The sequence below is a fragment of the Ambystoma mexicanum genome, chromosome 4p, assembly GCF_040938575.1.
Source record: "Ambystoma mexicanum isolate Mex_15411 chromosome 4p, UKY_AmexF1_1, whole genome shotgun sequence".
Lineage (NCBI taxonomy): Eukaryota > Metazoa > Chordata > Amphibia > Caudata > Ambystomatidae > Ambystoma > Ambystoma mexicanum.
Window position 1 is genome coordinate 899,868,654 of NC_090927.1, and position 20,431 is coordinate 899,889,084.

The 20,431-nt window shown below is 43.5% G+C and overlaps 1 protein-coding gene across 1 annotated transcript in view; it reads left to right on the forward strand.

The window, feature by feature from the left end:
• Positions 1-5,239: 5,239 nt before the first annotated feature.
• Positions 5,240-20,431, forward strand: part of BACH2 (BTB domain and CNC homolog 2) — a 1,375,433-nt gene continuing 1,360,241 nt past the window's right edge. The window contains exon 1 of the mRNA XM_069606473.1: positions 5,240-5,685. The gene's annotated coding sequence lies outside the window, so the exon portion shown is untranslated. The remainder of the gene's footprint in view (positions 5,686-20,431) is intronic.

Below are 20,431 nucleotides of genomic sequence, written 5' to 3' on the forward strand. Positions count from 1 at the left end.
GCGCGGGCTCCTGTGAGCACTATGGCCAGGAAGGGGAAGTGTTCTTTGTCGACGGATCAGCGTCCAGCGTCCATCGACCAAGAAACAGGTGAAAAACATGTAAGGGCTGCCGTAGTGGGATTAGAAGATGGGGAGTACGAAACATATATCATGAAACGATTGCCAATGCACTGTTCCGCACAGGCAGCGGAATATGTAGCGCTAATTGAAGCCCTTCACGCAGCCAAATGATGCTGCGTGACAATTTATTCTGAATCAGCGTATGTCACCACAATGGTGCATGCTGGACTGTCCAGATGGAGAAGGAGAGGGTTCAGGAGGGTGGCTGGCTCACCAGTGCAACATGCAGAATTGTTGAACCAACTGATTTTGGCCCTTGAACAACCCTCTGTGGTGGCCGTCGTCAAATGCCTTGCACAGACACTGACCATAGACGATATATCTTAGGGGAACGCGGCCGCAGACGCGGCAGCCAAACAAGCAGTATATCTCACGGTACATATGGGTGCAGAATGCATTCTGGCAAGTAAAGACACAACACAAAAACAAGACGCATACACAGCGCTCCCCGTAACTCAACTAATAGAGTTGCAAAGCAGTGCACTGATTGCAGAACAACAACTATGGCTTAAACGGGGATGTAACCAGTCCCCAATTGATCTGCTGTGGAGACAACAAACAGGAAAGGTTGTCATGCCGGTTGAGTTACTGTACATAGCATTTGCGCAATGACATTTCCCAGCACACAGTTTGAAGCAACACATAGGTGCCGATCTCCAGGAAGATTGGTTCATTCCAAATGTACAGGAATATCTGCCCAAAATGGTGGTCCAGTGTACCACCTGCCAAGTATTCAGCACAGGGATGAATCTAAGAACGTTGTGGGGCACATTGCCCCGCCCTGTGTGTCCCTTCCGCGAGATGTACATTGATTACGTGGACATGGGAGAAAGGTGCAATGGGGCACATTACTTGATTGTGGTGGTGTGTCCATTCTCGCGATGGGTGGAAGCAGGGCCTTGTGCTCACCCAGACACGAAGTGTGCGGCGAAGTTACTAGTTAGAGTGGTATTCCCCCCATGGGGAGTGTGCAAGGTCATACGGTCAGACAACAGAACACACTTCTTCAATTAACTGTTTAAGGAGGTCATGTCCCTCCTAGGGATAAAACATAAGATGTGCTCGATTTACCACCCACAAGCAAATGGAATGGTAGAGAAAATAAACAGCCTGCTCAAGAGTAGACTATCTAAACTGTGTAACTCTCTAAAGAAAAACTGGGTGTACTGCCTGTCCCTGGCATTCTTCCAACTACGCACACAGCCTAGCAAGGACCACTACCTGTCCCGCCATGAAATTGTCACTGGCCGATGCATGCAAACGCCACTGTCGCCAGTAAGAAGGGCCTCTGATGCTCATAGAACAGCCACGGCCCTAGGGGAAGAGTTCAAAGAGTACCTCACACAACTCACATGTGTGATAAGATGTATATCAAAACAAATTTCACCCCCATTCACAACAGAGTGAGACAACCACGGGGACTCCAGCAGAAAGTAGCACTGTCCAACCCTTAATGCCATGAGAATGGATCTATGTGCAAAGCTTCGTTCGGAAATAGAACTCACCAAGGTTCCACGGCCCATATGAGGTGGTGTAGTCCACCCCACTTGATTTAAAAGTGAAAGGCTTGCGGTACTGGTTCCACCTCTCAGATGTCCGAAAAGCACAAGGCAATGTACCCCCAAGCACCCAGGTGTAGGTCCAGACATCTGCCACCATGCCCTAATAAGTAGCTCTGTAATTTTTTATTATTGCATGTGACAAAGTAAGAAAGAACACACATCGCTGCTAGAGCATGAGATACAATGAGTAATGAGTTAGTTCTCTCTCTCTCTTTTCCTCTCCCCCTCACCCTTTTCCCATCTCGTTATCTCCCTCTCAGCAGGTACAACGATAATGAACACCTTTGAATGACATTGCAAATGTAGATAGCAGTAGGAATTAAATTCGCTTTACGAGAAGAAATAGCTTTGATTGCGGGATGAAATTTACGGTTGCATTGTTTGTTTTTCTAATGTTTATAGTGGGCATTCATTGGGGAGCATCTTTTATCTGGGGGCACCATCTAAAAGAATGAGGGGGGGAATGGGACGGCCAAAGGTGGACCTGGAGTGGCACTTTATCCCCAAACCTCACTGGTCTGCATAAAAATACAACGAAAAGAGATCCAGGTATTCTGATATACAGTGAGAATGTAACTAATGTGTCACTTGATGCCCAGAATGCAACATCTATACCCTCTATAGTTTTCAATGTACAATCATCTACCTCAATATTTAATGTGTTGATTACCTCAGCCCCTAATATAGCACAAACAACCAACAAGTCAGAACGTACAACTTTGCGCCTCGCAAAGCAAACCAAAGACATTCCCACTCACCCAGAGACATTTACTTACCAGAAGTACCACGTGTGTCGCAGCTGGACTGGACCTCGATGGTCCAGTGACAGAACTGGACTTGGTGCTGAAACTACATGCTGGGGCTGACAGCTGCAAGAATAAGGTGAGCCAGTGCCACTGCCAGCCAGCCAACCCTGGGGGGGGGGAGATCTCAAGGGAGGTGGGGAAAGGTTTAGAACAATACTAAATGTCCACACTTGTTTGTCCATAGGTCTCACATCGGCCCATCCACAATCACATCAACCAGAGCTGGGAAATCACACCCAAATCACTCCCAACTGCACCGTGCGCTGGGCCATCGTGCCATTCTGTGAAAACTGTCGGAAGGGAGTGGTTTGGATTGTACATCACATCTTATCTCAGGAGGGAAGTCGGGTGGCTGGCAACCGAAGACTGGGCGCTCCTGCAGGTTACCAGAGGTAAGCGTTACACTGATCCAGTTGGCAAATGACACTGAAGAGGGGTTTCAACTGCATCAAGGTGGAAATGAGAGCGCTGCGGTTAATGACAATGCAAAACAGATATGTCCTCGACCTCCTCACGGCCATGGATAGCGGGGTCTTCAAAAAGATCGGGAGTTCATGTTGCACGTTCGTACCTTCTACAGGTGCTGAAAACAAGACACTATTGCATGTAATAGCAGCGGTGCATGAACTTGGTGTAAAAATGAAAAAGGAAGCAGGAATACAAGAAGACGGCTGGGTGAACATGGCATTTGGCTGGGTACCATCGCGGCTTGGAACTTTTGAAGTTGCTGATGCCTATCATCATGTTCATCTTGGTGATTTTGTGTGTGCCAGTTGGGCCTCCACTGCCAAAGCCGTACCTAATAGTGCAATGATGTTGGTGACCATTGGGTATAATAATAATAATAAAAAGGTGCCTCCTGACACAAAGGAAGTCGAAATACAGACAGAGCAAAATGATAATCTTAAATATCGTATGGTTGCAATATATCATGGTCATGGGGATGAAGTGGACACATTATATCCTACGACTATTGCACTCCCGCCAGATCCCGAGAATTACAAAGAAGTATGGGTAGATTAAGCAGGGGATGGGGGATGCATATACATGACCTGTAGACCTGAACACTTTGCACAGTGCGGGGAAAGCTTGAGAATCATATGCAGAGTGTGGATGCCCATGATGGGTACCCCAGCATGGGAGGAAGAAGAAAGACAAGCAAACGAACAAAGAAATGGGGGGGAATTTGTTACTGTAGAAGTAATGAAAGGGTGGAATGTTGGGATGGAACTGAACCTATCCCACCCCCCTAGGCACTTTCAAGTTAGGTGGACCCCACATGAGGTGATATAACCTACAAGAGGGGAGTAGCCCCCACCAGCAGGACACTTATAAAAGCCCTGTAGTGCATAGAAATAGGCGAATATTGCTAGCCATGCCCCTGTTCCGCGACTCCATTTTATATTGGGCCCAGACCAGGCTTGTTGATGTCCTGCAATGCGCGCATCCCCAGTTCACTCCCAGGCCGACAACAGCACTCCAAGCCTGCTCTGCTTGAGCCCTGTTACCACGGAAGTCCATCTTTCTCCTGTCCTTTCAATGTTGCAAATATCTAGTATTGCTTCCAAGAATGCGCCCTGCGAAGAGCGGGAGACTGTACCAGGCCCCTGTCCGGTGTCCATCCATCTCCACTAAACTGCCACTGCGCACCCGACCCCCACCCATCCAGGCCGGAGCCAGCCACACTTCATCAACCAGACCCCCCTACCTTTCCACTTTTCAATAAGAGCCACAGCGAATCCCCAGTGCGAGAAACCAAAAGGTCAGGAGACCAGAGGAAGGTGGTGGAGAGACCACAAAGGATCTATTCAGAGGTATGCGTGGAGGTAGTGGCTGGATTTCTTACCAGTAATCTTCATTACTCCTAGTCCTACTCTTTCTCGTCATGGTACTGATGCCTCAGCTGCATGTATAAATAAAAAGGAGGATGAGGAGTATGAGAAGAGGTTATACCTCCCGGAAGGGGCAGACACAAATAGGGAAAGGTTTGAAAAAGGTAATTCCTGGCGGGAGGGCAAGCCTCATATTTGAGTACTGTGACGAGGAAGAGTAGGACTAAGAGTAATGAAGAGCATTGGTAAGTAATCGGGCCATTATCACAGACAGTTGAGTACAGTCGCGCCAGTGACAGAACTGAAACGGCAAGTGAATACTGGGTGAACACGCGGCCTGGAGTGATATAGGGAGAAGCAATGACAACCTCATGTACCCGTTTTTACTTGTATAGAATAAGAATGACTAGAGCTAAGAGGGACTGCCTAAACGTACAGAAAAAGGAAGACCGTGAATCAAGCCTAACAGCGCGGTTAACTATTTCTCCGACATCGTGGCCATATTTGAAGGGTTCATTTTACATTTCAATTTATAAGCTAGGTACCTAACCAGGAATACTTCTTGGAAAATTATAACATTTTTATGCTATAAATAATATGATTGGACAAAAAAGATATATTTTAGAAGAAGAAATGTTATAAGAAACAAATATGTACGCTCATAAAAAATTGTCATATTTTAGAACTCTATTTACCAGCTGGCGAAGCTCTATGTAATAGGTGCACTTGTCATCCTCCAAGCGAAGCTAACCTTTTAACTGTGGCCTCTGCTTTAACGTTCCTTTCCCCTAGACGGCCCGCAATGCTAGTCCCATTTCCACTTCTCTGCGCCGCCCCTGCTCTCACACTAACGCCTCCTCCGCTGTTCCTCCTCCCTGGAGCGTCAAGTTTATTGTGAATGGAGCGCTGGTGGGGGTGACGTCACCTTGCGAATGTCAACAATGTAGCGATTGAGGAGCGGGCGGAAGGCGTGTTCAGCCACCGCCAGGGGAGGGCGGCAGGGACGGGTAAAGAGAGAGAGAGAGTAACAATCGGAGAGGATCCGCACGCGCCGCGGGAGGAGCGGCCGCGCGAACCACCGTTTACGCACAACAACAAGCACCCTGCAGCAGAGCCCTTCACGCTGAAAGCAACAAGGACCGCGGCAGCTACACACCTCCCTGTCACCGTGCTTGAGGGGGCATCTTAGGGCAGCACACACTGCCCGGGGACTGCAGGGGGTGGGGGGCATGCGCCCATACACTGCCATGTGACCAGAGAGATTATTAGTAAACAAAACAAATCTCCGAAAACCACTGACAGCAACCTCGCTTCGCCGGAAAACGGCTTGGTGTGAATGGAAAGTGAAATCAGAATCTGCCGTTGGTGAGTACTGCTTTTCCGCCTTCTTTTATTGCGGTGGGTCAAGCTGTAGGGGTATGGGAATGTTGTTATGCTGCTGTTAATTGCATTTCTTATTATGGGTAGATGAGTTGCTTGTGAACACCCAGTAGAGGCCCCTTTTCCTGCGGCGGCTGGATGTGTATATTTTGTGGTTGCTTAGTAAAAGCATCAACCCCCGCCTCCCAAAGAGGTTGTTCTCGCACTTGGGCGCATGAGGGGTTTGCACCACCTCCCAACCCCAGGACCACTGTGTTCCCGATGTCGGTCGGTATGTAGTGTGGTTACGGGGCACCCCACGGTCACATGTTTGGGAGCTGGTGCCCGGGCTGCAGCCTGTGCACGTGTGGGGGCGACAGGAGTGCACAGGTTAGGGCTGGCTACCGTGTTGCATGCAGATAGATGTTTTCTCGGGCAGGGGGAGGGGTACGCATTGGTAACTCGGGCATGCCTCTGGTGGTCGTGTGCTGCTAGTGTGAGCAGATGCAGATGCCTTAAGCAGAAGCGCCCCCTTCTGTTCATTGCATCTTGCACCCCCCACCCCGCCGTGGTAATCAATTAGAAATTGAGGACGCAGAAACGTTCAATGTCAGGCTCGCAAATGGGTTAAATAATTAAAATGGTACTTGGTTCATGTGCTTGTTTGCCAGTTGGTGAGAGTGGTGGATCAGGTGGGCAGCGCACTGAGGTGTTTACCTCTGTGTAACGCCCCCGCGCTTCTTTGTTTACACCACCCTGCTGGTCGTGTGTAAAATGGAGCTTAGCAGTTGCCTGACCTCAAGTATGTGGGGGAGGAGGGGAGGCACCTACTGCCTTTGCGGTGCCGCAGCACCGCAACTGCCTGTTAGGTCTGAACGTGCGGACCTTGATTTTTGAGGCGAATTACCAAGGCGTTGCTGGATTCTCTGGGAGGTAGCGCTGTTGGTGTTTTTGGTGTCCAGACACGTGCAGTGATGCCCCCCTCCTTGCCTTCTCGCATGGTGCGTGCTGCAGGCTGTGTCATGGGAGCGAGCCAGTGCTGGGTCATACAGTGAGAGCGCAGCCCTGCAGTGGATGAGCACTGATCTGGCGTGCACCTGCCAACGTGCGCTGACTGCTCGAGCTGAAAGGTCAACGCTGCCCCTTGCAGAGCGACAGAAACAAGCGACAGAAACAAGACGGGCATCTCGCACCCAGCGCCACATCACTGCCAAGCATGCCTTGGTCATCATCCCTAATTTCACGTACATCAGAAAAACGCAGCTTTTAAGTGTTAACAAAAAACATACGCTGATTTTTATGTTTTTAAAAGTGTATACATGCGTATAGCGGGACACGGTTAACCAAACTACTAATTAACATCTATTAATCTCGTGGGGGATTAAGACAGTTTACGGCCACCTGGCCTTGCAGTGCGGGGTGCTCGTTTCTAACCTGCTCTCTTGGAGCATAGGTACTGTTCCAGTGCCCTCATATTGCTCACCGTGTAGCCCCGCAATCTCTTTTCTCCTTTTCGGGATCAGGCTATTTTTGGTACCTCTCTCGCAAGCGCCGCGATGATCGTGAGATCATCGCCGTCCAATCCCGAGCTCGGCAGCTCTCCACAGCCCAGGGATTACACTTTATTTCTCATTCTTACAAACCTTGCGCACGAGGCGCGCGGCGACGAGGACAGCCCGCGCCGCCTCACTGCGCATCCGTGCAAGCGCGCATTGTGTTTATGCAACCTATATAATGGCAACGCATGAGGAGCCGCTATGCTATTCCATTTCTGATGATTGCTTAACCTAGAATGCGCCGAATATCAATGTATTCCAACCCCTACCACAGTATACAACGGGTTAAATCGGCATGTGCGAGATGAAACGCTTTCAAAACAAAAATGAGAAGTTCAATGGGTGTAATGTCACCCAAGCGTATTCCTTAAGACCATGTCATAACGTCAATTAATGCGGTGTTTGCTTTTCGTGTATACCACACAGGTGCACCGTTTTTTTTTGTTTGACTTTAAATCCAAGCAGCAGGCGGTGCCAGTGGTTTTGGAGGTCGTGAGGCGCAGAGCTTTGCAAGCCGCGCGGCCGGATGACCCCTGACACACTGAGGCAGCAGGTCGGGCAGCCGCTTACTCAGCTCCTCACAGGCACCGGCCTGCCCGCCCGCATGCCTCCGGTCACCGTTGTGTCTGTCAGAAACGCTGCTGCTGTGCAATGCCAGGAGCTGCCTTGGAAGGCATCGTTTTTTTACGAGTTAAAATAGCCTGACATTCCACGCGACCCTAATTCCCGAACACTAGCTCGCACAATTGTTAGCTGGGAAGAGGGTTGCCTTTTATCAGTCTGTCAGTTAATATCCCTGTGTCGCAATTTGTCCATTTAAATAGTTATGTATTCTAGAAGATAACAACCTCACCTCCCCCTTATGTACACGCACACACCTCAAAACAAGGTAGACAGATGCTTGTGTATACAATACACACAAAGCGAACAATCTGTGTAGTACATTGAACTTAAAAAAGGGCATATTGGTTTGAAGAATAAACAGCAGATGATCCAATTTTTTCCAAGTTAAGGTTAAACGTCTGAAAACATTGGGCATACATTCCATCTTTAATGTTGGAGCCTTAACCTATGCTTTTGGAGTTTTTTTTAACGTCTTTTGTATTGTTGTGATCTGCTTTTTTATCGCTGTTGTGTGTGTGCTTACTTGTACTTAGAATGTGATTATTTTTTGTGTAAAATGTAGGGTGAAGCTGACGGCACTTGTAGGTTTTTTTATGAGATAGCAAACACACCCGCTTAAATAATAACTGTCATTTAAGACGGGTTTAAATTGTAATGTGTGCTTTTAGAATGCACTGCTGGTTTTCTAACTATTTTCCAACAATGTTGGTTTTATGTTATGTTTTGTCTTTAATAATAGGTTATACCTTAACATTGGTGATCCCCAATGTTTGGAGATTTTGTATAACTTTTTCAAGTGAATTTTGAATGATTTGTTTGGAATTTATGTTGGGCGATTTTTTCTGGGAGTGGCAAGGGATCTGTTGATTTGTGTGATGTTTTTGAAATGATCATGTATCTCTGCGGGTCATAGAACATAGAGTGGAAATAGGCTTGAATTTTGGTGATGTATTTATGAGTGGGTGCTTGTGTTTGGAGCTTTGATCTTTTTGTGCGTTCCGTAGAATATTTTTTATTTTGTCCCACCATTTGTTCTGCACATGCTCAGCAGCCATACAGCGCGTTTGGTTACAAAAGTTCCTCTACAATGTTAGGAAATGTGTACGGAGAAAAACACAGGAGGGTACCTACTAGAACCAAAACAATTCAATACCATTTAAACTATTGGAACAACACTCTTCAGATTATTCATTCATTACATATAGCATAGCACAAGTCATTTAGCTACACTGTTAATGTTTTGATTAAATCAATAAATGTCATTGTATTGTGTTTTTTTAAATTTTATACAGACACCATTGTTATTTCTCTTGTATTCTTAAACACAGTCGCATTGCTTTTGAATGTATTCATATATCAAAAATGCAAAACCAGACACCAAGGTGAGACAAGACACAAAGGCTAAGGTGGCATATTAACACATCTACACTGGAAGTTACAAACTAATAAACTAAATACAATAAAAGTCACTTGCAGCATTATCCATTGTCGACGCATACAGTGCATTTGGTTCAGCAGATTATTTTGAGTTTCCAGGTAGATTTTTCATTTAATTGTATCCCTCCGAACCTACTGCGTATGACTGAATAGGTGTGAGAGATTTTGATATTTTTGTGCATTTTGTGATGTATTCATAATTTTTTCCCCCTCTGCACGTGCTCCGCATCTATGGATAGTGATATTATTTTTTTTCTTTGCTTAAAAAGTGAAGCTCTGATTTGTCTGATAAGATTTTAGTTTGATATTAAAAATGAAAGTGGATCCCGGTCAATAGTGTGCATTTTTTTGCCTCTAGAGAATTTGCACTTATGTTTTTTTTTTGTTTGGAAGGCATAATTTTTGGAACCAAATCATCGATAAAACTTCACTAAATATGGCATGGGTGTTTGGATTTGGCTGTGGGAGTTGCACACGGGCGATATTGACCAGGTCAACTTTGTTTATGACCAAAATCTGTCCATCGTGCGCCTGTGGATCAAATCGGGCCTGGTCCTAAACTCGATCTGGAAAGCGAAAATGGAATTGTTTAAGATGGGGTTCTTGGTAGCACAGGACCCTGAACGCCTGATGGAGGAAAAAAAGGTAACTTTTGAATGCAAAACTGTTGTAAATGAGGAAGCACGGCAGCAACCCATTTGTTCATGCTCTTATTGTGGCCCCGTTGACATACCTCGACATGTGGAAGTGAATGCCCCAAGAACATAACCATTAACTGAAGCTATCAAACATACCCTGTACCTAGTGAGCTGGAATAGCAGGGGACATACTCACCTTCAATGGGAATCAAACCAATTTCTAAATCGATATGATATAGTGGCCCTGCAAGAATCCTGGTTACAAAGACCACCTTTGTGGGACGATCATGATGTTATCTTGCTCCCAGCAATGGCGGCCACAAAGGGGAGATCTTCATCAGGCCTCTTGGTGGCAGTTAAAACAAGTGAATGGCTGAGCATGACCTAATGGGCTGCCCTAAACAACTTTATGCAATTGGTTAAAATATTTGATTCTAATCGATAGTTGGCATTGATAAACTTATATCTTAATCCCCTAGGTATTTCAGAAGACACCTTTTATAGAAATTTATCTACCCTCCTAGAAACTGTTGCACGGGATCATGGTGTTACAGCAAGTGTCGTGGTTGGTGATCTAAATCTCGATTGCTTTTGTTTGAAAAAAGGAACATGTGCTTCTGTCAGGGAGAGGTGGCGCAGGTTTGTGTCGGATCATAATCTTTATATGGCAAATGGAGCCTTTTTGGGAGATAGCTCTCCCCACCACACATGGGAGAGGGGGATCTTCCAAATCCATAATTGATTATGTATTTATGACTGCAGGATTGCTCTCAAGGGTTGTCAAATTTGAAGTAAGTGAACAAACTGCAAGTGATCATTACCCTTTAACCGTGTTCTGGCATAGGGACCATAACTTGTGTGGGCATAACCAACAATGGTCCACTCAAATTCTACAGGTTAATAATGCCAAAACTCATTTTAAATGGACCAATAAATCACTCGATGCTTTCGTGGAGGTGACATGGAAGCTCACTGGGATGGAGACTGGCTTGTTATCTTCCTTGCAGAATATCTATCTTGATAAAGGTCCATATCATTCTGCACATAAGCACAACTATGATCCTATTGTTTACCAGTCTAGAATTATGTATATGAGAGAGCTAAAAGCCACTATCAGGTTGCCTTTAATTGAGCATAATCAGGCATGTAAAAGGATCAAGTGCCGATATCGCAATTGGACTCGTGCCAGGAAAGCAAGGTTATTTCAGTCTGACAGCGAAGCTTTCATGCAGTCAGTATACAATAAAGACTCTGATCAAGTGTGGGCCTTACTGAATGGAACTTCTAATCCGATACAAGCCAGTGAGCAATTGAGCCGGGTGTCTGAAGCCTTATGGCTTGAACATTTCTCAAATCTTTATGCAGATGTGAAGTTTGAAAATTATGGATATAAGAACCAGAGTCCAAAAAGTTGGTGGTTAGAATGTTCCAAGGAAATAATAGAAGATCTTATAAAGAAATCGTCATCGTCTATAGCTGTGGGACCGGATGGCTTGAGCAATCTCATGTTCAAACAAAATCCAACTAGATGGGCTGCTATCCTCAATAATATTTTCCAACAAATTATGATATCCAAGACCATACCAACGTCTTGGAAATCCTCTTTTAATTGTTCCAATCTTTAAAAAGGGTGATTGGGCGATAACTGGCCGGGGGGTCCCTATCGCATTGCTTGATGCCCCTGGAAAGAGATTTTCAAGTTTAGTCTTGAGGGACTTTGCCAAGTGGTCCCTAGTTCATAATCAGCGTAACCCTAATCAGACAGGTTTTGTTGCAGGGCTGGGGACGGTAATTAATCTCTTAACTCTTAATGCTCTCAAATCACAGACCCAGATCTTAAAACAACCTATCTATTTCGCCTTTGTTGATTTACACTCGGCTTTTGATTCGGTTTCCCGAGTCAAATTATTTGACAAGCTACAAGCCGCCAAGTGTCCTGCAACTTTATGTGACATTATTTTTGGGTTGCACTCGCTGACTTCTGTAAGGGTCAGATTGTCAATGATGGGTCTCTTATCCGCGGCAATCTCCACATCAAGAGGGCTGAAGCAGGGGTGTATCCTTGCTTCTGCCCTCCTTAATTTCTTAATACATGATGTGATGCAGGCCTTTATCCAAGTGTTTCGGACTCGCCAAAAATGAATGATGTGACAATTAAAGCATTGTGGTATGCAGATAAACTGGTGCTAATCTCCAAAACTCCAACAGGCCTCCAGCTCTTATTGACTTCATTAAGTACATACCTGGATGATAATGAATTAATCACAAATATGAAGAAAACACACATAGTGTATTATGCACCTAAAATGACTAAAATGGCCAAGATGGACTGGAGAATTAAGGATGTAAGTGTGGAAGTGGTTCCAAATTATTTGTATTTGGGGATACTGGTTGATGGTATGGCGCAAACTGATTCACAGTTAGGGTCCCTTGAACACAAATTAGTCTCCGCCATTTCGCAGACAAGACTGGTATTATACATGTATGGCAAATTTTCCATCAGACCTGCCATCTTGTACTGGCGACAGAAAGTGTTACCAACAATTCTCTATGGTCTTGAGACTAAAAACATAATTAAAACATCCTTTTTAAATAAATTGGAGGCAACATTCTGGAAGTCTGTGCTCCATCTGCCACAATGTGTACCAGGTCCATGGCTGCGACATGAGTTGGGACTCGCATCCTTTGCTGCGAAATATGAATGGTGGCTTTGTGCCCTGTTTCGCAAATGTTTAGCCTACACGTGCACCGACAACATTTTGGCAACTTTGTCCGTTTATATGTTAACATCCATCGTCACATGGTTTTGTCCGTTCTTGGTCAACATACATTTTGAAAACTCTGGTAAGGGCAGATGTAAGTATTGAAATACTCATCATGAATCAAACCAGAGCAAAAGATAAGATCTTTAAGTTAGACTGGATCGACACTAGAACTATGTGTGTTACTTATAAGCACTTTGATACTGTTGCTTTTGCACTTAAAAAAGCTTAAATTCCTGGAAACTTATTTGCACAGAGCTCCTTCACCTCAGTTGAGATCTTTAATTTTGCGTCTCCGATTTAATCTGTTTGCCACACGAGATGTCTTAGCAAGAAGACCTCTTATCAATGGGAAAGAGAATTTTTGTAGATGCTGTGCGGATACATCTACTAAGGAGACCTTGAAACATATAATAGTAGACTGTCCTGCTCTGATGGACATAAGAGCAACATTTTTTTAGAAACATATGATATACTTTGGTTGCATGCCCCGGAAAACAGATGGTCAACCATTCTGTCCATCAACATCATTAGCATTCGTAATGCAACCTACAACTTTATGAATGCCATAAATTTGAATGTGGAAATTGTACCTTGTAACGACACAGGATTCCTAGGCCGCAAAGAAATCGAGAGGAGCAATATATTGGATACTTAGCTCCGTAAATGTTAGACAATGTGACTTGCTTGAATAACCTTTTTTTTTCAGTTTTAATGGAATCATGGAACACTCAATTTGGCCTTGCATATCATCTTGTGTTATAGGATAATTAAGGTTTATGGTATGAATGTTTTACTGGTTTATTATTTTTATGATGTAATTATTCTCATGTGTAGGTGGCCTCCTTTTCCTTTGTTGGCACACCTTGTTTTAACCAGAGCACTTTTCTGCTTCTTTTATATTTCTTGTATAATTTTAGTTTATTCTGATTGTTATGCTCGTGTCTGGGTATTTTTTTTGTTTTCATTAGCTAGATTTGGAATTTTCTCAAATTGTATAAATTGCTAAATTAATTGAACATTTGTAAAATATGAATGAAATGTTTAAATTTGATAAAAGTTGAGTTTTCTCCGCTAAATTCAATAAAAAAAAGTTGCATGCCTTTGGTGAATTCTTATGGATGTGAAGAAACGTTTGAGGACATTTTTGCATTTTACTATGTAACTATATAGTCGCATCCTAGACACTGCATGGGAATACAAATTCCTTTGCTGTTTTATTCAACATAGCTAAGTTTAGTATGCAACAGACTTATCTTTTTGATGCATTTAAAAACAATAATATGCAGTATTTGTCTTTTGTCTTTCTGGGTGTATTTAACAAAAGTATGTCACGCCAGGGCACAGTGTCCTACCAGCCCTCGATTGTAACCTCATAGCGCAAATGTTAATGTCAAAGCTTTTTATTGTATAAACTGTGAACAGTGCAGGTTTCTTCAATAGTAGCTTTTGATTATACTTCCTCGTTATGTATTCTGCCAAGGGTGAGCATTCATTAAAATGCTTCATATTAAAAAATGTAAGTTTCTTAGCTTTAAATACCATGTTGCAGCATACTATACTAAATAATGTGGGTGCATGGTTCCTGATCCCCGTTCGCTGCACAGCAATTTAGCCCAGTTGGGCACGGAAGGTGGGTGGTGTTTTTGTAATCTGCCTACTGCTTTTAAACGTGTGGGCTATGCTTCTTTAACCATTGAAAAAAGAGATGGAGAGTAATGACCTGTGACAAAGACTCCTAGCTAAAAGCTGAAACCTAGTAGCCCTTACAAGGTTATCCCAAGAAGGGCGAAAAAAAACGCAGAGAACACATAAAACAGAACAATGCACATCATTTGAAACACTGGTGGGATATTGGAACAAGGTTGGAAGTAAGGATTTGATGAGCATGTGCATCAAAGCAGTTCCTGTGCATCAAAGCAGTTCCTGGGTTATCAGCATCACCTAGGAAACGAAGCAGAAGCTACCTGTGGGGAGTAAGGAGCTAGTACAAAGCCCAGTGCCCCCCCCTTTTGGCATGAGTCTTTTGGTGCCGGCCGTCTCTGCCCTGCTGTCCCTTTCGGCACGCCCTGTTGGCCTATTGGTATCTCCACATTGTAGTGATACTACTCTAGCTATATGTCTGTATCTCTCTATGGTTTTGTACTGCTCCAGCTAAAATCACTTTTTCTTCACTGTATTCATAAAAGTTTCCTTTTGCAAATTTGGTTGTTGTGTAGCTAGTTATCTGTATTATTCCATGGTGTCCCTTTTGTGTTTTTTCTTCTTCACTACAGCACACACTTTCTTGTTGTATAATTCCATAGCACGCAACTTTCTTGTTGTACAATTCCATAGCACACAGAAGTGACTACTATGCTCCTAGTTATGAAAAAACTCCTATATTATCCTGTTTGTATGTATGTATGGAAGAAGTGGTCCCTGGGAAACTTCTGCAATCTCGCATGTACCTGCTGACAATTTTTAAAGTAACTACCAAAGAACGAATGGACTAAATGGAATAGCAACTGTTTCTAAATATCAGACTTTTTTTTTTTCTTCTCGCAAGTTCTCCCAGTACTAAACTGCCTTCCGCAACGTTCGTTAAATTGCTCTTTAATCTGCCCCGCCAGCGACGTTGTGTACGCTTGGACTCAATCCATACTGTACATGCTTTACTTGGTTATGGGCGGGTGATGTTTAATCCATCCATTGCCTTGATGAATGTCACAAATGTTGCATGCCGTTGTTTGGATTTTATTTCAGACACTCCGGGTGGTGGCAAAAGGATGGTGAAACACCATGGCATTGCCACGTAGCAGAAACAAAATCTGTAACACTAAAAGTAAAAATAAAGTTGGTCTTTTATTACAAATTCCCCAGCGTGCCCTATTTGTGCTTCTTGCTAGTTTCCTTTTTAGTGAGGTGATTTCATGAAGGTCTTTGAGCCTACTGCTCAGCTGCACATTAATCAGATTCAAACATGAACCCCTTTCAATAAAAGCTTTCCTGAGTGGACACAACTTTGGACCACCTCTAAAAGACTGTACCTCCTGCAGATCTTATACAGCGACCTAGGGGATAAATGGAATTGTAGCAATTGCAATAGCTGAACAGTGAGAGGTGAGGTGCACTAACACAATTCCACAAATGTGACAGTCAATTATGAGTACAATATTTGGTAAGTTTTATATGTAACCCAAACGCACTCCTGTGGGACTTAGTCCATTAGATTCATTTGTAATCTTCCTTGACAATCTGAACAATTCAAGCGACAAGATATCATCACAAAGTGCTTTTAATTGCGCATTCAGTTGATGTTTCAACAAACAATTATTATTCAAAAACCTTTTCCATATACAAACACAAAAATGTAATTGGCATCCAGCTGGTAGTTGTACACAGAATGCTAAACCCAAAAGTTATTTTAACATAATACCGTTTAATAGTAGTCAAAACAGAATGTACAGCAACTGACTCTCCTTAATGCCAACGAGTCTTGGATACATTATCTTTAAAGCTGTCTTTTTCTCTAGTGAATTTGAATTCTTCAATCAATCTACAAAGAACTGTATAGTATTACTCCATTTTACTATATTTATCAGACTTGATAAACCTGTGGATTTCTTTCACTAACCTCTTTGGTTCCCCTAGGGTCAACTTTTATGCGTGCCTTAAAACAAAATGAAATAAATTATGTCATCAGTAAAGTAAGAGTCCCAGATTGACTAACAGGACTCCTATGCATAGTACACATCATAAAATGGACAAACGCTGCTCACCCAGATCCACTTTGTCAGGCTACACAGGGCACTCGGTGTTCCATTCAACCTCAAGCTAATGTGGGTTCTTCTGTAACAATATATGAAAAGATAGTAATACCTTCCTTCCAAAGAGGCAATGGGTCGCTACCCCCTCTTTGCAATACTCCCTTCATAAGAGTTAACAACTTCAAGGACAACGAGGCAGCAGACCGGCTAAACTGTTTTGGTGCCTCATTTCTGTGTTTCAAAGCAAAGCTTGTCACCTTTGCAGCATCTATTTGAGCAGCCATTTGTTGCAAAGCTTGGTGGCCATCTTAGAACGTCATGCACTAACTTCGTATGCCTTAACGTTCTCATGAGAAGTGAATTCCCCCAAGTTTTTCTCCTGTAGCAGTTTTTTAGATGCTCGAAACATATTAGTTCAAATCCAACTGATGTGATCGCCTTTCCCACATGTCACAGGTTAAGAAAGTTTACGACAACTGATAAATTCCGTTTAATTTAAGCCTTAATTTCTTACTCATAAAGAGATAACAAGCGTATCTCGTTCTCTCATTAACGGACGGCGAAGCAATAGACTGGATTCTTGGTCGAGTGCCCCGTGCCTGTAGCTCCTGTTTACACTAGTGGAGGTCCACTAGCAACCAATGTCATGGGCAGCAGCCATCTTGGAGTGATCATTTGCTACATATGCATTAGCATTTACCTTAGTTTTAACCATCTATATAACATTCATAGTTCTACCACATGATGTTTTATAGTGACTTACTCTGCATCTGTAAGAGATGGAGGCACTGATCTTGCAGAGGTCTGCTCAGTCCATTGTTACACTTGCAACCAAAGCATCATATAATAACCATGACTAGTATCATAGCTTAACTCCAAAAGGACCAGTGCTTCTCGGGGAATCATGCTCACAATCTAGGTCTAGCCTGCATGTAGCAGGCAAAGTGTACCAACTCCTTATTCTCCTTCTAGCTCACACCACTGTCCTGCCATATTCCTGGAATGAATCAATAAATGTCTCCTGGGTAAATCCTGCTCACAATCTAGCAGTTTCACCACACTTCCTCAACTAAATGCAATACGTGAGAGCCCACTCACAATTTATTCTCCTTGGTACTATGGATATCAAAAGATCAATCCACACAATCTCCCTCTGCAATATCCTCATGATGTTTGCTATGGGATATCTATGAAGTTGAGTTTTCAGGAATTGCTTTACAAATAAATCGAAACCAATTCTGTGTGGCTTGGAGACATAAGATGGCTTTTCCATAAGCTTAGCAGCCTACATGCATTATGCGACAAACGTCGCTTGCAGACGACTGCTAGTCTGTTTTCAGGATAAATTCACTTTGCAAGTGCCAATCTCTGAAGGTGAAGCTCGAGCGATTCTCCTGTCTGTTACGTAGAGGCTCTTCCCATTGTGGGCAGTGCGCGTGTAGCTCAAGTAGATCTTTTACAAAAGTTCTCAACTATGCACACAGCAGTCAATCCTTGCCTGAAGATACTCCATTAGTGTCTTCAGCATCAAAATAAAAACTTGCAACTTGCCATTGGCTTTTGATAATGGACACTTTGCAAGTACTAAATAGTGTGCTGTATGTATGCAGATAAGTGCGGGGGCAAGTGACTTTTTATGCCTGGCTAATAGTCTGCATACTGAAATGTTACCCCTGCTGTGTACTGCATGCACCCCGGGCGGGCATTCCTACCCACAGTTGCCAGATGTCCGTCCTCAGCGGTCAAAGGCCGAGTAAATCGAAAAATACCCTTCAGGGGTGTGGTTGAATAATTATTACTACTTGGAGAATTAATCTGCAGGACACTGTATTTTTTCAAAGTGTACTATAGCTCACAACTGGGAACCTACAACAATTCTATTATTAGCAATCCCTTGATCTAACCTTAAATTACAGTCCTTGTTGCAACAGTTGGTCTGCAAAAACGGCTACGACTAGAATATATTTCTAAGAGATAGAATATCATAACTTAAGTACAAGAGGAAGAGATCTAAAGAGAGAAACTGAAGTGACTGGGTATCAATACCCTGGGAAGAGGGTAATTTGTCACCCTATATGAGCCAAGTAATTATTCCAAGATCCAAGAAACCAAATTTCAGGTAAAGAAAGGATTTGTAATACAGCCTTGAAATAACTGTATGAACTAATAAAGGAATCATAAGGGACTACTTCAAAATATTGTACTAAAAGAGAAGAAGAAACTTTCAGGAAGCAAGTCCCAGGACAAGGGACTCCTTCTCCTGTCTTTGCTAGAATAGTGGTAGGTCAGCTAGGTTTAGTTTGGTAATTGGACAATTTTCTTTTGGACATTCATTGACCACTAACGAGCACCTTAGTTGGTTTGATAGGTAGGGAACACCCCACAGGTAATAATACAGGGTGCCTGGCTCGGTCCTGATATGCCCAGGAGGGTGAACGTATATTCAAACAAAAAATCAGGATGGGAGACCCACACCTTTGAGATTCAGGATAATATTTGTTTAATCTCTGAATTTTGGTGATGATACATATAATATATCAATTGTTAGAATAATAACAGACAGACGGACAGTTGTACATTTCATATGTAGGTGTACCACTAGGACCGTATCTGGAACCAGGGTCTACAGATGGCGGTAGTGTCAATCAATGGCGCCAGCAATTGGTTACTGGAGCAGAAGCGTCTAGCTTCTTTGGACTAATTCCATCAGCAACAGTGGCCACTGGGCCACCGCCTTCACCTGACTTACCTCATGGTTGAAGACTCTCAGAAGCCCTTACCGCCACACCGCTTGTTGGTCCACGATACCCCACGGACAGTGTTTCATCCCTTCACCTCCATCATCAAGAAGGCCATCCCAGTCACCTACGTCCAGTCTTCGTACCCTGTGGCCGAATCACTACAGTGTTGATCCATGACACAACTCCACCCCTTGCATACTTGTACACACCTGTTGTTGTGTTTATTTCCCTATGACAATACCCATGGACCAACTGAGGTCCTGGGCTGCATTCACTCTTGTGTTGTAAACCCATGTTAACTGTGTATCTAAGAGATCTTGCACCATCAGAAGGCTTGCACCCTCCACACTCTTGAGGGTGGTACATAGTGGTACACGTAAATATCAAATGTACAACTGTCCGCCTGTCTGTTATTATGCTAACAATTGATATATATTATATGTATCATCACCAAAATTCAGAGATTAAACTAAAATTATCCCGAATCTCAAAAGTGTGGGAACACCCCAGAGACATGGGGGCAGATGGGTTTAAATTTTCTTTAATAAAACCTGCATTGAAATGGCGCCAAAGAGTCTGTGACCTCCTTCAGATCCGCCACAGTAGCCATTAGAATCTATAGGGAACGTGGGCCCCTTCTTTGGGCAGGCAGTACTTGAAAGTTCCAAATATTTTTTTACCCTTCTTGTGTGTGCTTTTTGCTTTTTAGTATCTGGAGAATTCCTTGCTGGGAAGCGTTTGTTTTTATCTCTGGAGGCTGTGATATCTACAGGCTGTTCAGGTTCTGCATTTGTTACGTTTTTAGCAGGGAGTTTCGGATCTCACTGTGGGTTCCGGATGCTTTTTGGAACCGATTTCTTAAGGGTTCGGGATGTAGGTTGTGGACTTGAGGAAGGTAGATGATTAGCTAATTGGGGTGCTTTCCATCTGCTTTTTGATAAAAAATAGATGAGCAGTGTTTTTTTTCCCCCCGCTTATATTGTGTTGGTGCCTGAACGTTTTTTGTAGAATCGCACGTTTTTAGTTTTGGCTTGAAAACTGGTAGCTTGACATCAACTGATTGCAAATAAGTATTAGTGGTTTGTTTGAGATTGATCGAAGCTTGAAAATTATCTTTTTGAGTTTCTGTCCCACCATCAGTCAGTCAAACACTGGACTGAGAGCTGGAGCAGGTAGCAAAGACCACAGTTGGCCTACCGTGCATATGAGTTTGAGGTATTTGTCATGCACCTATCTCCTAGTTCA